The following is a 16126-nucleotide window of genomic DNA, read 5'->3' as shown; positions in this document are numbered from 1 at the left end:
TTCTTTACTTTCTAACACTTCTTACAGTTAATTTAGTATTCTCTTTTCATTTGTTTTTGGTCATCAGTGGAATATATGGATTCTTTTGAGAAATTGCTTTTTTTACTTAAGATGTGGAGAATACCTTTCACAGCAGTTTACTTAGGTCTTCATTGAATATTTCATAGATGTGTCACATAGATGTATGATTATATGGTATAGATGTATCATAATTTATGTAACCATTTCTCCTGAAGATCGGTTCCAATGTTTCCTTATTACAAACAATGCAACAGTGAACATTCTTACACATGGGAACAGTTCTATAAAGTGAATTCCTTGAAGCAGAATTGCTGGGTCAGATGTATGTACGTTAAAAACTTTTGGTGGGATCTTGCCTTCCAAAAAGTCTTTACTGATTAACATGTCCATCAACAGGCTGTGGTGAAAAAAACCTGTGTTTATTATCATCTAGAAAGCAAATCAATATCTCCCACTAATTGAGTGTTTATTACATGCCTAGCACTGTGCTGAACATTTTGCATGCATTTTACTTTTATTTTTCTTTTATAAATTTATTTATTTTTGGCTGTGTTGTGTCTTTGTTGCTGTGCACAGGCTTTCTCTAGTTGCCGCGAGCGGGGGCTACTCTTCGTTGCGGTGCGCGGACTTCTCATAATGGTGGCTTCTCTTGTTGTGGAGCACAGGCTCTAGGCGCGTGGGCTTCAGTAGTTGTGGCTCGCGGGCTCGGTAGTTGCGGCTCGCGGGCTCTAGAGCGCAGGCTCAGTAGTTGTGGTGCACGGGCTTAGTTGCTCCGCGGCATGTGGGATCTTCCTGGACCAGGGCTCGAACCTGTGTCCCCTGCATTGGCAGGCGGATTCTTAACCACTGCACCACCAGGGAAGCCCCTGCATGCATTTTATTTATTTATTTTATTTTTTTAACTTCAGAAGTAGCATTTTTAATTTTTGTGGTAATTTTCAAAGCCACAAAATCCTGCATGCATTTTAAAATTTAATCCTCACTAACCCTATGAGAGTCAGAGGCACTATTATTTTCTTCATGACCCCATGGTTATGCAGCTATTGAAGTGCAGAGCCAAGATTAGAATCCTGGTTCATTTAATTGCAATGCTTATGTTCTTTGTCGGATCTGAATTCCTGGTCAGTAATTGACTGGGCATTGTGTTTCATTGGGTTGTTTGAGGATTAAATGAGATCACGCGTTTGGTGTTACAGTATTATTAATATGTGGTTCCTTTCTCTACTAACTCCTGTAGAATTGGACATGGTCCGGTTCTTCCTACGATTCTGGTTCCTCAGGATCATTTGCCTTTCCAGTTACTTTTCTGCCTTTTCTTTATCTTCCTGGCTTGCATATATTTTAAGGGAATCTGGTTTTCTTCTCCCTGGAAAATCTCCTTTGCCAACTTTATCCAATCTCTGGCCTTAATACTCACCAGTAAATCGATCTCTTAAAAGCTTCATCTCCCAACCAAACCTATCGTCTTCAATATTCCTATAGCTTAGATCCAGGTTATATATCTCCACCTGAATGTCCTAGACTAATTTTATCTAAAACTGAGCTGCTTGTTGCCCTCCGCCCCCAGACTCACACTTTCTCTGAATTTAATTCATGGTTCCATAATTCTTTTGGTCACCCTAGTTCACAGCCTCAGTCCTCTTTGACTCTTTTTTTCCTTTCCTGAACCTCCAATATTCAATCGTCAGTGTTGTCAAATTCTCTCTACTACTCTAATTTAAGCACTCTGAACTATTATATGTAGTCTCTTAACCTGGCTCCAGTCTCTGCCATCTTAATCTTCCTAAAGCATGACTGTGAATATGCCACACCTCTGTTCGAAAACCCTCATGCCTTCTCATTGCTAAAAAAGAAAGTACAAGCCACTTTGGCCGGCATTCAAATGTGTCTGTGGTCCTGCCTCAGTGCTGAACCCCTCCTCCACTCTCCAGGGCAACTTTCACATCTTTACCTTTTCCAGCAGGGTCTCTACCCACATTTCTATCTAAATGTCATTTTCTAGTTTCTTCCGAGTCTTTTTTGAACCCCCTTGTGAAAGTTATATCTCCCTCCTTTGAATTCCTCAGATGTGAGATACTGTATATCTGTCCATCTAGCTCCCCTAAGGCTGTAATGTGACACTTTGCCTTATACTATAGTTGTATGAGTAGCTACAGTTCTTCCTTTTGGACTGGAAAATCTTGAAGGCAGAATCTCTAGTTCGCCTTTGTATTCGTCATGAACATGGCACATAGACTTGCAGATAGTATATGCTTAGTGAATATATTTGAGTAAGTGAGCTAATATATTCACCCTTGGGAATAAAAAATTGCATGTATTAGGGTATTGATAGCTATAACGACAAACAGTCCCCAACATTTTAGTGATTTAGGATACAGAACTTTAGTTCTTGCTCACATAACAGTTCCAAGGCAGGTGTTCCTGGTCGGCAGGCAGCTTTCTTCTCATTGATAGTAGGACCCAGGCTCTGCCATTCATTAGCTTCACTATCGGCTAACTGCGTCCAGCAGGATGGGAAGGAGGAAGTATGGAGAAAGCAGGCCTGGGGGAATTTCCTGGCGGTCCAGTGGTTAGCATCCTGACTCTCACTGTCGTAGGGCCTGGGTTCAGTCCCTGGTCGGGGAACTAAAATCCCACAAGCTGCGTGACCTCAAAAAAAGAAAGAAAGAAAAAAAAGGAGACCTGCTTCTGAAGTTTCTTGCACAAAGTGTCACACGTTGCCTTCACTCCCATTCCAACCACAAGGAGGTAGCCACTTTCTAGGAACAACTGTATTCTCCGGAGGAACCAGAATTTTGGGCATCCAGTCTTCTCTGCCACAGTCCATGTCTACTTATCAAAACCCGTGGGACTTGGCTTGAACAAGCCTTGCCCATAAACAACAGCAAAACTCTCCTTCTTCCCCAGTCTGGTTAGGTCAGCAAAGGCCCTGTTGTCCCACAAAATCTAAACACAGATTTATCATCAATCGGTATCATAGTGAAGTGTAATTGTTTGGTTACTTTGTTCCCCCAGTAGACTGTACGCTTTTGCATCCTAATCATTTTTGTATTTCACCTCCTAGCACAATGACTGGCATTGCAAATATATAAATAACTAGCTTGGGCTTCCCTGGTGGCGCAGTGGTTGAGAGTCCGCCTGCCGATGCAGGGGACATGGGTTCGTGCCCCGGTCCAGGAAGATCCCACATGCCGTGGAGCGGCTGGGCCCGTGAGCCATGGCCGCTGAGCCTGCGCGTCCAGAGCCTGTGCTCCGCAACAGGAGAGGCCACAACAGTGAGAGGCCCGCGTACCGCAAAAAAAAAAAAAATAAATAACTAGCTTTCTCAATGAATCTACAACTTGCCTTTCTTTATGTTCACTTGATGATTATTTTGGTTTAATCAAAGCTAAAAATAATCTTACCATCTGCTCTTTGATGTTGGGCTATTTTCAGCCTTTTTGCTTTTCTATTATAAAAAATGTAGGATTTGACATCCTTGAAGGTAAATATTTGGATGTATCATTGATTGTTCCTTTAGGATAAACTCCTGGAAGTGAAATTGCCGAGTCAAAAGTATATAAAATTATAAGGACATATGTATTGCTAGATTGCTCTCTGGAAATATACTAATACTTCCGCTGAAACCTTATGAGAGTAGCTGTTTCCTTGAACACCATCTTACACTGTCTAGTAGTAGAGAAAAATTTTTTTACCATTTTCAGGGCAAAAGTTGTAGCTCATTGTATTATTTTGCTTTTTTTTGAGTATTAGTGAGGGCAAACTTTTATTGACCATTTTTTTCTGTAATGGGTTATCTGTTCTTTAATAAACACACTGTCTTGGGGTCCACTTTCCTATTGATTTTTAAGTATCTTTACATACAAGAGAAATTAAATTCTTCAGTTCTTTATGTCATCGTTTGAAAAGCTATTCTGGGAACTCCTGGTCAGTGTGGCAGAGGAAGGCAACGTGAAGAAACCCCATACTGCTTCCATATATTTCAAATGCGGGGTAAAGTATAGTAAGATCATTTATGGCCATGCGGCTGAGCTAGGAACCAACAGGAGGAAACCCCCAGGTGGCAGAAATGAGGGAATGCTCACACAGGAAGGCAGCGTTGAGCATCTGCTGAGAGCTGGGAGTCACAAAGGAGTACTGTTCCAGTTACCATGGATGCATCACAAACTTCTCCAAAACTTAGTGGTGCAAAACAACCCTTTATTGTGCTCATGGATTCTGTGGGACAGCGCAGGAATTTGGACAGTGAACGGCAGGGACAGCTTGGCTCTGTTTCACCATGTCTGGGGCCTCAGATGGAAGATTTGAAGGCTCGGGGCTGGAATCACCTGCAGTCTCACTCACTCCTATGTCTGGTGGCTGATCCTGGCTATGGACTGAGACCTTAGCTGTGGATGTCAGATGGAACCTTTCTACGGTGGCCCCTTCCTATCACTTAGCTTCCTCACAAAATGGTGGCCGGGTTTCAAAGGTGAGTGTCCTGAGACAGCTAGCTAGTGGAAATCGTATCATCTTTTATGACCTAGCCTTGAACATCACAGTGTCAATTCTACTGCATTTCATTGACTAAGGAAGTTAGTTTCAGAGAAAGGAACACAGACCTCTCACCTCCTAATGGAGGAGTGTCAATGTCACATTGAAGGAAGAACTTGCAGAGATGATATGTATTAGTGCATCCTTCTTTGGAAAATACAACCTGCCACAAGTACCTTGACACAGAGATGGTAACTAGAAAAATACCCCTCATCGGCCTGGGGAGGCTGTAAGGAAGCTTGCCATCCACTTGAACTATGGTAGGAAAGAGTCAGCTGCTAGACATTAGAGCATCATACCCTGCACCAGCTCAAGTCTGAGGTCTAAATTCACATTACTATATAACTCAGGGACCACAGTCTAAGAAATTGGCATATTAACTGGCCTGACACCTCTGAAACCCAGGGCCAGGCAGAGACCAATGGGAAGCATACAGAGAGATGTATAGCACAGTTTCCACAACTCAGGGAACACTGGACTCCTGTAGATAGCAATCTCTCTAAAGATGAGCTCGCAGTCAAAGATTACAAATCATATAAGGAAATGGAACCACAAGGAAGGAGATTTGGTGAATGCAGCAAATGGGAAAACTAAAAATAATAGACATCTTGGAAAAAAATTTTATATTATTCAAAGAGAGGAAGGAATGGAAACCGTAAGGCAAGAATGGGACAGTATGAGTAAGAACAGGAGACATCTAGGGCTGCATATTTACCCTGACAGGGAAAGAAGCAGCACTGAGTCAACCAGTACCTCCTGGACCCCAGGTATTAGTTGACTCTTGTCCTATAACAATAGCAGTCATGATGACTATGATAATAATAGCAGCTGTCGTTCATTTCTATGTATAAAAATACCTTACTGTGGCCTGAACTGAAGATTCTTCTTTGAGAATTAGAGCAGTGGACTGGGCATTTAGCTAGGTGCTTTTCTTAAATTCCCTTTAAACTTACAGTAACTCTGTAAGGCAGATGATTATTCCCTAGGTAGGGAGACTGAGGCACAGAAAGGTTAACAAGAAAATAAGTGGGTTTTTTCCATCCAGGATTGGGTGACAGGCATGGGGAAGGAGCAGAGGGCTTTAGGGTGTATAGGTGGGTGTGGATATATTGTAGAAGCTATTGCTTCTTTATTTCTTCATTTTTTTTTTTTTTTTTTTTTTAATTTGGCTGCTTTGGGTCTTCGTTGCTGCGCACGGGCGTTCTCTAGTTGTGGCGAGCAGGGGCTAGTCTTCATTGTGGTGCGTGGGCTTCTCATTGCAGTGGCTTCTCTTGTTGTGGAGCACGGACTCTAGGCGCGCGGGCTTCAGTAGTTGTGGCTCGCGGGCTCTAGAGCGCAGGCTCAGTAGTTGTGGTGCATGGGCTTAGTTGCTCTGCGGCATGTGGGATCTTCCCAGACCAGGGATCGAACCCATGTCCCCTGCATTGGCAGGCGGATTCTTAACCACTGCACTCCCAGGGAAGTCCCTATTTCTTCATTTCTTAAATCACAGGCTAGTGTGTTCTTAACTTAGAGAATGCTTAAGTAACTCTTCCGGTGAGTTGAATATTTAAACACAAATGGGCTAATTAACTGCTTATGAATTTTGGGAAATGGGAAATACTTGTGTCCAGATAAGAAGTTTGCATACAGTTTTAGCAGTTACTTTCCCTAGTATTTTGCATGCTTCTTATTTTTAATTTTGCTAGAGCTTAATCTTAATACTTTTTAAATTGTTTTCCCTTGTCCATCTCTCCTCCCTCCTAAAAAAAAAAAAAACAAGAATTTGATAAAATTAATAGTTATTTTTTTTGTTCCTTGCTATATGCACATTTGGAAAAGCATTTAACTCTCCCAAACCTCAGTTGTTTAATTCAAAAATTAGAAGATTAGGTCTCTTACTGGTCTGTAAATCAGTGATTTCTGTTGAACCAGTCCTTAATTTTCAAGTAAGAATTGCAATTCAGACAGCAGTAAGATATTCTTTTTATACAGATGTATAGACCTGACTGAAAACCCATGCTTACCCTACTAAATTTCCAATGACTTTCACTTATCTCCTTCCTCATCTGTAGATTTTGGCTTGTGGATGTGGGAGTATGGACAATTCTAATTCCAGGAATTCTTCTATAAGAATGAATTTTTACTGCAATGACCGAGGCTGTTTTTATTTTTTTCTCTCTCTGTTTATTTACTTAGGCTGCACTCCGCGCCTTGTGCGATCTTCCCCGGGCCCTCAGGCAGTGAGAGCGCAGAGTCCTAACCACTGGACTGCCAGGGAATTCCCAACCCAGGCTGTTAAAAACAGAGGTTTTAAATAGTTGTTTTTCATTTCACTGAACAGTTTTATTCTCCGTCACTATGAAATTAAAGATTTTCTTGATACTATAGGTTCTTAATGAAAGTTCCTATATTAACCTCAGCAACTTTTCATTAACATGCTAGTGTTACTTCAGTGTGTTCAGTCTCTGTTAACAGGTACCTCTTACCTTCTTAGTACTTTCAAAACTAAAAGATAGATCTAACCAGATTTCTGTTGAAGCCACCTTTTATTACATTTAAAACATTTTGTGGGCTTCCCTGGTGGCGCAGTGGTTGAGAGTCCGCCTGCTGATGCAGGGGACACGGGTTCGTGCCCCGGTCCAGTCCGGGAGGATCCCGCATTCCGCGGAGCGGCTGGGCCCGTGAGCCATGGCTGCTGAGCCTGCGCGTCTGGAGCCTGTGCTCCGCAACGGGAGAGGCCACAACAGTGAGAGGCCCGCGTACTGCAAAACAAAATAAAACAAAACAAAACAAAAAACATTTTGGCTAAGGATTCTGCTTTTAAAAGCAATATGCTTAAGGGACTTCCCTGGCAGTCCAGTGGTTAAGACTCTGAGCTTCCAAAGCACAGGGCATGGGTTCGATCTCTGATTGGGGAGCTAAGATCCTGCATGTTGTGTGGTGTGGCCAATCAGTCAATCAATAAAATATAATACATTTTTAATTTTTAAAAAAAGCAGTATGTTTAAAATGCTGAGTAGTGCTGATCTTAAAAGAATAGTCCAGTAAAAGCTAAAGCTTTTTGATGCTTGCTCCGTTCCAGGTGCTGTATTAAGTGGTTGTATCATGTGGTCCTTAATGAGCTGGGTTGTTCATGTTGCATCATTGAAAGAGGCAGTAGTACACGTGGGCAGAGTCCAGAGGAACGCTTGGTAGATCATTCTTTAAATCTACTTACACATATTAAGTGCTCGGAAAGGTCTGATGGATGGCTGAATTTATCATGTGACAGGGTCCCTGGAAGAGTCTGTGGCCCACATTAATGGAGGGGGATGTTGTGGCTTTGCCACTACTTACCATCAATATAGATTCTACTGTATCGATTATTCAAATTTTTCTATTGGGCTTGGAAAAATTCTCTATTATAACAGAGACTATGGTTACAATGTGGGTTATTGTAGTAGTATTTGACCTATAGTTAACTGATAAGTTTTCATCTTGGTTTTATATTTTAGGAGAGCAACGACTTATTGTCTGTTTTTAAAGAGTTGACATAATGACCCAAAATCTGTCATACTCTGATACCTTTTGCTCAAATTCTGCTGGACCAATTATTAAATAGGTCCTGTATTATGTTATCACACATGGAAGGACACGTTCACATGTTTAAATAGATATTTTGCCTTAGCCAGTGTGGCAGGACTGCTTAAGTTTTCTCACAGCGCCTGTTGCCTCGTCTTTCTAGTAAAAGGAGCCCTGATTTTTCAGCTGGGTACATGATGCCCAGAATGGAAGATATTTTATCACTTCCTTGTACACCTCGCTGTGGCCACGTGACTACGTTCTGACCAATGGGATGTAAGCAGAATTGTGTGTATGACTTCCAAGAAGTGACTTTAAAGAGAGAGAATGCCTCTCTCTCTTCCCTTCCTTCTCTCTGTAAGCTGGAGCTCAGTTTGGTATTTTTTTAACCGTGGAGAGTGCCCAGCGTATCCAAAGGTAGAAGGTGGTGGATAATAAAATCCAGTGTCCCAGCCCCTGAGCTGTGACAGTTAGCAGCTCATGGCTGACCTTCTTTCATCTCTACTCTCACCACCACCGTCGCCCTCTCACACCCGTTGTATTGAAGCAAATCGCAAACATTTTATCCTTTTATCCATAAATATTTCAGTACGTCTCTCTAAAGATAAGAATTCTTTTAAAAACGCAAACCACTATTTTCAAAACAAAACCCACTCTTACACCTTAAAACATTAATTGTAATCCCTTAATGTTACCAAAGATCCAGTCAGTGCTCAGATTTCCATGATGGTCTCATAAAGTATCTTCTTTTTTTTTTTTTAACAGTTTATCCAGATGAAGTCCATATATTGCAACTGTTTGCTATGTCTCGTCTCTGTTAATCTATATATTATCCCTCCCATCTCTCTATTTATTTATAACAATTTATTGGTTGAAAGAACAAGATTATTCATCACAAGTCGAAACTCCACAATCTGTTATTGCTGATTGCATCCCTGTGATGCCATTTAATATGTTCCTTTGTGCTCTATATTTTTTTCTAAATTGATAGTTAGATCTAAAATCTTGGTCCGCGTCATGTTTGTTTGTTTTGGCAAGAACTGCCTTTGATAAACATTGCTGTATCTGTCCGGAAATATACACACACACACATACGTGTGTGTGTGTGTGTGTGTGTGTGTGTGTATATATATATATATATATATATATATGTCTATATATATATATAGACAGAGAGAGAGAGGAATTTCAAGGAACTGGCTTATGGGATTATAGGGGCAGACTGGCTGGAAACTCTCAGCCAGGAATTAATATTGCAGTTTTGAGGTAGAATTTCCTTCCTCAGGGAAAACTCAGTTTTGTTTTAAAGCCTTCAACTGGTTAGACAAGGTCCACCTAGGTTTTTGAGGGTAATCTCCTTTACTTAAAATCAACTGGCTATAGGTGTTCCCCACATCTACAAAATACCTTCATAGCAACACCTAGATTAGTGTTTAATTCAATAGCTGGGTTCTAGAGCCTAACCAAGTTGGCACATAAAATTAACCATCACAATTGCCAAGATCCGTTAATTAATTAAGGTTTGCAAGACTATAACACTGTAATGCTATCATTTCTTCATTTAGTAGCTGGGATACTCTGTGAAGAGAAACTTCCCTATCATCATTCATGTGGATAAATGCTTGATTCTTCTCTTATATGACCCGGGTTTCAGATCAAGTTGATTCTTTAGTGCCCTCCGAAGATGATGAGTGAGGTGTTGTTGTTTTCTTAAAGTATCATTATAAACATTTAATATATTTGTGGACTTTGGGGTTTTTAACTTATCATATTGATGTTAGATCTGTATCTTTTTGTTCCACACGATAATACTTGTTCCCATCAGCACTGATATGAATTTTCATTTATTCAAACAGCCATCTTGAACTCTGAAGGTAGATACTGTATGTTCAGGGTGGTGGAGCCATAAGATAAAAGGAGCCTGGGTCCCTGATACCTTGGCGCCATCCCTGTGGGGGGAGAGGGGGGTCTGTCTAGGCTATTATTTAAGGGAAAATCTTCTTGTTTAAGCCACTTGTTTTGGATTTTCTGTCATTTGATGCTAAATAATACAGAAGCTATAGAGGGGTGGGATAGGGAGGGTGGGAGGGAGATGCAAGAGGGAGGGGATATGGGGATATATGTATATGTATAGCGGACTCACTTTGTTATACAGCAGAAACTAATACAACATTGTAAAGCAATTATACTCCAATAAAGATGTTAAAAAAAACAAAAAAAATAAAATAAAATTGTGATGGTTGTACACATCTGTGAATATACTAAAAACCACTGAATTGTACACTTTAAATGGGTGAATTGTATGGTATGTGATTTATATCACAATGAAGCTGTTAAGAAAAAATATAATAATACAGGAGCTACCATGGATTTCCAATTTTTAAAGGATTCATGTATAGTAAATGCATGTAACACTAAAATATTACTGAACTTAGCCTTCTCATCGATAAAGACCTCTAAGAATCTTTCCTTCACGTTGCTATGAATAGCAGTAGCCATTATTGTACTGTAGAATTGTGAAGGTCCCAATTATAGCTATATTATCCTTTCTTTTTTTTTTCTTTAGAAATTGGTTTGGTAGGAGTGAATACATTCTTATGTCTACTTGTTTTTTTTGTTTTTTTTTGGCTGTGCCACGTGGCTTGCAGGATCTTAGTTCCCCAACCAGGGATTGAACTCGGGCCCTGGCAGTGAAAGTACTACATCCTAACCACTGCACTGCCAGGGAATTCCCTATGTCTGCTTGTTTAAGTAGCGTTTTTTTTCTTAATTGTCTCCAACACATATTTTATATTGGCTGTGATGTGTTATGTGTTAAATTGTACCCCTCTGCCCCCGCCCCCCAAATTCATATGTTGAAGCCCTAACCCCAACCTTGGAATGTAACCTTATTTGGAGATAGGGTCTTTACAGAGGTAATCAAATTAATATGAAGTCATTAGAGTGGGCCCTAATATAGTATGACCAGTGTCCTTATAAATAGGGGAAATTTGGACACAGAAATATGTACAGAGGGAAGACAGTGTGAAGACACAGGGGGAAGGGAGTCATCTGCAAATGAAGGAGAGAGGCCTGGAACAGATCCTTCACTCACAGCCCTTAGAAGGAAACAACCCTGTCGATGCCTTGATTTTGAACTTCTAGCCTCCAGAAATATAAGACAATAAATTTCTGGTTTTTTAAGCCACCCTGTGGTACTTTGTTATTGTAGCCCTAACAAAGTAATATATATTTATTGTTTTCTTGGTTCTGTTTCCTTATTCTGTCTGCTATTGTTTAATGATGACATTTTATTTTTTTTTTATAGATCTTTATTGGAGTATAATTACTTCACCATACTGTGTTAGTTTCTGTTGTACAACAAAGCGAATCAGCCATATGCACACATATGTCTCCATATCCCCTCCCTCTTTTTTTTTTTTTTTTGCGGTACGCGGGCCTCTCACCACCGTGGTATCTCCCTCTGCGGAGCACAGGCTCTGGATGCGCAGGCCCAGCGGCCATGGCTCCTGGACCCAGCAGCTCCGCGGCATGTGGGATCCTCCCGGACCGGGGCATGAACCCGTGTCCCCTGCATCGGCAGGCGGACTCTCAACCACTGCGCCACCAGGGAAGCCTGACATTTTATTTTTTATCTTGGATTTTAAAAAGCAGATGTTCTTGGTCCTTACTCTTTCATCTCCCCCAGGAAAATGCTTAATCAATTATTTTCAACTTCTGTGTTTTCAGTGTCTCTTTTTTAATTGTCTTCATCCTCAAAATACTATACCCATGCTCAAGAGTCTCTCATGTTTAAATATAGCTCTTTAGACATTGTCATTCTCTAATGAAATTGCTCACTGCTTCCTTTTTCTTAAAACTCTCTTTGCCTTTGATTTTTATCGGCACCCCATCTTGGTTCTTCTGTCTCTTTAACCATTCCTTTTCCGTCTCCTTTGTGGTCAACCTATTCTTTGCCTGTCCCTCAAATATTGGTGCCCTTGGACTTGCTCTTACTCTTAACTTTTCACTTATACCCTCCACTAGCCCTGGACAGCCTTATCTGTTCTCAGAACTTTAACTATGCTGATGACTACTAAATCTGTATCTCTTGGCTAAACCCACTCCCACCTCTGGACCACATGTACCTTGAGCTCATTTTATCCACAGCTGAATTTCGCTTCTCATTCAAGCTGGTTCCTCATCCCTAACTCTTAACATCGTGAATGGTGCCAGTCATATACAGTTCCCAGGTCCTCTAGATGCTACCACATTAAACTCCATCCAGCTTGTGTCTCAGTCTGCTTTTTCCTTGGTTTGGGCCCTCACTACCATTCACCTAAACAATTGTAATAGTTTCCTAATTGGCCTTCTCATTCCCATCTGTCTTCTAATATTGCCAAAGTTAAAGCAATATTTTAAAATCTTAGGTCTAGTCCTTCACCAGCTCCCACTGTTTATAGCTGTGGCCTCTAAACTAGGATGCATGAACCTCAAGGTATGATCCATTGAAAAAGAAAGTAGAATTCCTGTAACATATATATTTTAAATTTCAGAAATTTCATCTAGCATAACACCTACTAAGTACTCAGTAGATGCTTGTTGAATGAATTAGAGCCGGGGCTGGCAAACTTTAGTAAAATATGTACAGTAAGTATTTTAGACTCTGTGGGCCATAGAGTCTCATTTGCAACTACTTAACTCTGCTCTTGTAGGCCAAAGGAAGCTATAGAAAATATGTACAAATGGACATTTGTTTCTGTGTTCCAATGCGAAGGTACTTACTAAAACAGGTAGCAGGCTGGATTTGACCTGGGGACAGTTTGCTGACCCCTGAATTAGAGTATGGGAGAGGGGGAACTGTCTAGTGACAAGATTGCAAAGGTAGGTCGGGAACAGATCCTAGGGGATTCTGTTTGCAAAACGAAAGAGCTGGCAAAATAGAGTTTGGAGTTTTATTCAAATACCTGTGTCAGAGACAGACAATAAATAATAACATATAAATACATTATTATAAACTATGATAAGTGCTGTGAAGAGAATGACAGGATGCTATTAACATGTAGCCGAAAAGCCCAGAAGGCTGCTTGTCCACTCTATAGTGATACTAACTGAGGCAAGAGCTGGCTGAAAGGTTTTAGCTCTTCTGCTCCCCCTTCTGTTCTCCAGGCGAATAGAGATATGTGAAGAGGTAAGAATCGTCTTTTTAAAAAGCAGCCTTCTGGGACTTCCCTGGTGATGCAGTGGTTGAGAGTCTGCCGGCCGATGCAGGCGACATGGGTTCGTGCCCCAGTCCAGGAAGATCCCACGTGCCGTGGAGCGGCTGGCCCTGTGAGCCATGGCCGCAGAGCCTGTGTGTCCGGAGCCTGTGCTCCGCAACGGGAGAGGGCACAGCAGTGAGAGGCCCACGTACCGCAAAAAAAAAAAAAAAAAATAGCAGCCTTCTGGGCTTTTCACCTACATGTTTATAGCATATTGCCCATATAAGTGTGGGCTCATTTCTGGCCTCTCTGTTCTGGTCCATTGAGCTATATGTCTGTTTTTGTGCCAGTACCGTACTTCTTTGATTACTGTAGCTTTGTAGTATAATCTGAAGTCAGAGCATGATACCTCCAGCTTTGTTCTTCTTTCTCAAGATTGTTTTGGCTATTTTGGACCTTTTGTGCTTCCATATACATTTTAGAATTATTGGTGGGCCAGGCTGGGGCCCACAGGATCCTGGGGCTCGTGCCCACCCACTGGTGGGTGAGTCTGGGTCCTAGGCCTAGTTCTGGCCCACTGGTGGGCAGAGCTGGATCCTGGGGTCTCTGGCTGTAGGACCTTGCGTGTCCCAGGGTTGCTGTGTTGGCCCGCTGGTGGGTTGGACCAGGGCCCTGGGGTCCTGGGGCTGTTGCCTGCCCACTGGTGGGTGAGGCTGGTCCCAGGGCTAATGCTGGTACACTGGTGTGTGCAGCCAGGTCCTGGGGCAGCTGTGGGCTCAGGGGTTCTTAAGGCAGCCAGCCTGCTGATGGGTGAGGTTGCCTCCCTGCCTGGCCAGTTGCTTGGCCTGAGGCGTCCCAGTAGTGATGTCAAAAGGCTGATGGGCAGGGCTGGTTCCCAGTGCTAATGAACTAGAGGAAGGACTCCAAAAGGGCACTTGCCAGCACCACTGTCCTTGTGGTAGAACGAGAGTCCCTGAATGGCTCCCATCAGTTATGTCCCCAGGGTGAGCTCCAGGGGACTCCTGCCTCTCTAGAAGGTTCTCCAAGATAAGTAGGTGTGTCTGACCCAGGCTCTTTTCAAATTACTGCTTCTGCCCTGGGTCCTGGATGTGTGAGATTTTGTGTAGATTTTTAAGAGTGGTGTCTCTATTTCCCACAGCCCTCTGGTTCTCCTGAACTTAAGCCCTACTGGCCTTCAAAGCCAAACATTCTGGGAGCTCATCTTCCTGGTGTAGGACCTCCACACTGAGGATCCCAATGTGGGGCTCAGATTCCTCACTCCCTGGGGAGAACCTCTGCAAACTGTAATTATTCTCCTATTTGTGGGTCGCCCACCTGGTGTTATGTGGTCTCAACTGTACCACATCTCTGCCCCTCCTACCTGCCTTGTGGTTCCTTCTTTATATCTTTAGTTGTAGATCTGTTTTTGCTAATCTTCTGGTCTTTCTCATCCATAGTTGCTCTGTAAATAGTTGTGATTTTGGTGTGTCAGTGGGAGGGGTTGAGCTCAGGATCTTCTTACTTCACCATCTTGGCCACACCTTCTTTAATCCCTGTGTTTTCTAAAGGAGTTCTACACTTTCAGGTCCTAGGTTTATGTCTTTAATTCATTTTGAGTTGATTTTTTTGTATGGTGTAAGATAAGGGTTCAACTTCATTCTTTTGCATGTGGATATCCAGTTTTTCCAACACCATTTGTTAAAGGGACTATCCTTCCCCTATTGTGTATTCTTGGCACTCTCGTCAAATATCTGTTTACTGTATATGTATGGATTTATTTCTGGAGTCTATTCTGTTCCATTGACCTATATGTCTGTCCTTATGCCAGTATTATATTGTTTTAATTATTTTAGCTTTGTGACATATTTTGAAATCAAAAAGTTTGATGCCTCCAACTTTCATCTTTTTCAAGATTATTTTGGTTATCTGGGGTCCTTTGGGATCCATATTAATTTTTACTTATTTATTTATTTAAATTGAGGTATAGTTGATTTACAATACTGCATTAGTTTCAGGTGTACAGCAGAGTGACTTAGTTATACATGTAAATGTATATATCTGTATTCTTTTTTTTTCAATTCATTTCCATTATAGTTTATTACAAGATATTGAACATAGTTCCCTGTGCTATACAGTAAATCCTTGTTGTTTATCTATTTTATATATGGTAGTGGGCATCTGTTAATCCCATACTCCCAATTTATCCCTCCCCCCTCTTCCCCTTTGGTAACCATATGTTTGTTTTTTATGTCTGTGAGTCTGTTTCTGTTTTGTAAATGAGTTCATCTGTACTTTTTTTTAGATTCCACATATGTGATATGGTATAATATTTGTCTTTGACTTACTTCACTTAGTATGATAATCTCTAGGTCCATACATGTTGCTGCAAATGGCATTATTTCATTCTTTTTTATGGCTGAGTAATATTCCATTGTATATATATTTACCACATTTTCTTTATCCATTCATCTGTCAATGGACATTTAGGTTGCTTCCATGTCTTGGCTATTGTATATAGTGCTGCTATGAACATTGCAGTGCCTGTATCTTTTCTAATTAGAGTTTTCTCTGGATATATGCCCAGGAGTGGGATTGCTGGATCACATGGTACCTCTATTTTTAGTTTTTTAAGGAGCCTCCATACTGTTTTCCATAGTGACCGCACCAATTTACATTCCCACCAACAGTGTGTAGGAGGGTTCCCTTTTCTCCATACCCTCTCCAGCATTTATTATTTGTAGACTTGTTTTACAATGGCCATTCTGACTGGTGTGAGGTGATACCTCATTGTAGTTTTGATTTGCATTTCTCTAATAATTAGGGATGTTGAGCATCTTTTCGTGTGCCTG

The sequence above is a fragment of the Neophocaena asiaeorientalis genome, unplaced genomic scaffold, assembly GCF_003031525.2.
Source record: "Neophocaena asiaeorientalis asiaeorientalis breed wild unplaced genomic scaffold, Neophocaena_asiaeorientalis_V1.1 scaffold417, whole genome shotgun sequence".
NCBI lineage: Eukaryota > Metazoa > Chordata > Mammalia > Artiodactyla > Phocoenidae > Neophocaena > Neophocaena asiaeorientalis.
The sequence above is the reverse complement of the archived record's forward strand: the minus strand, read 5'-3'. Positions refer to the sequence as shown.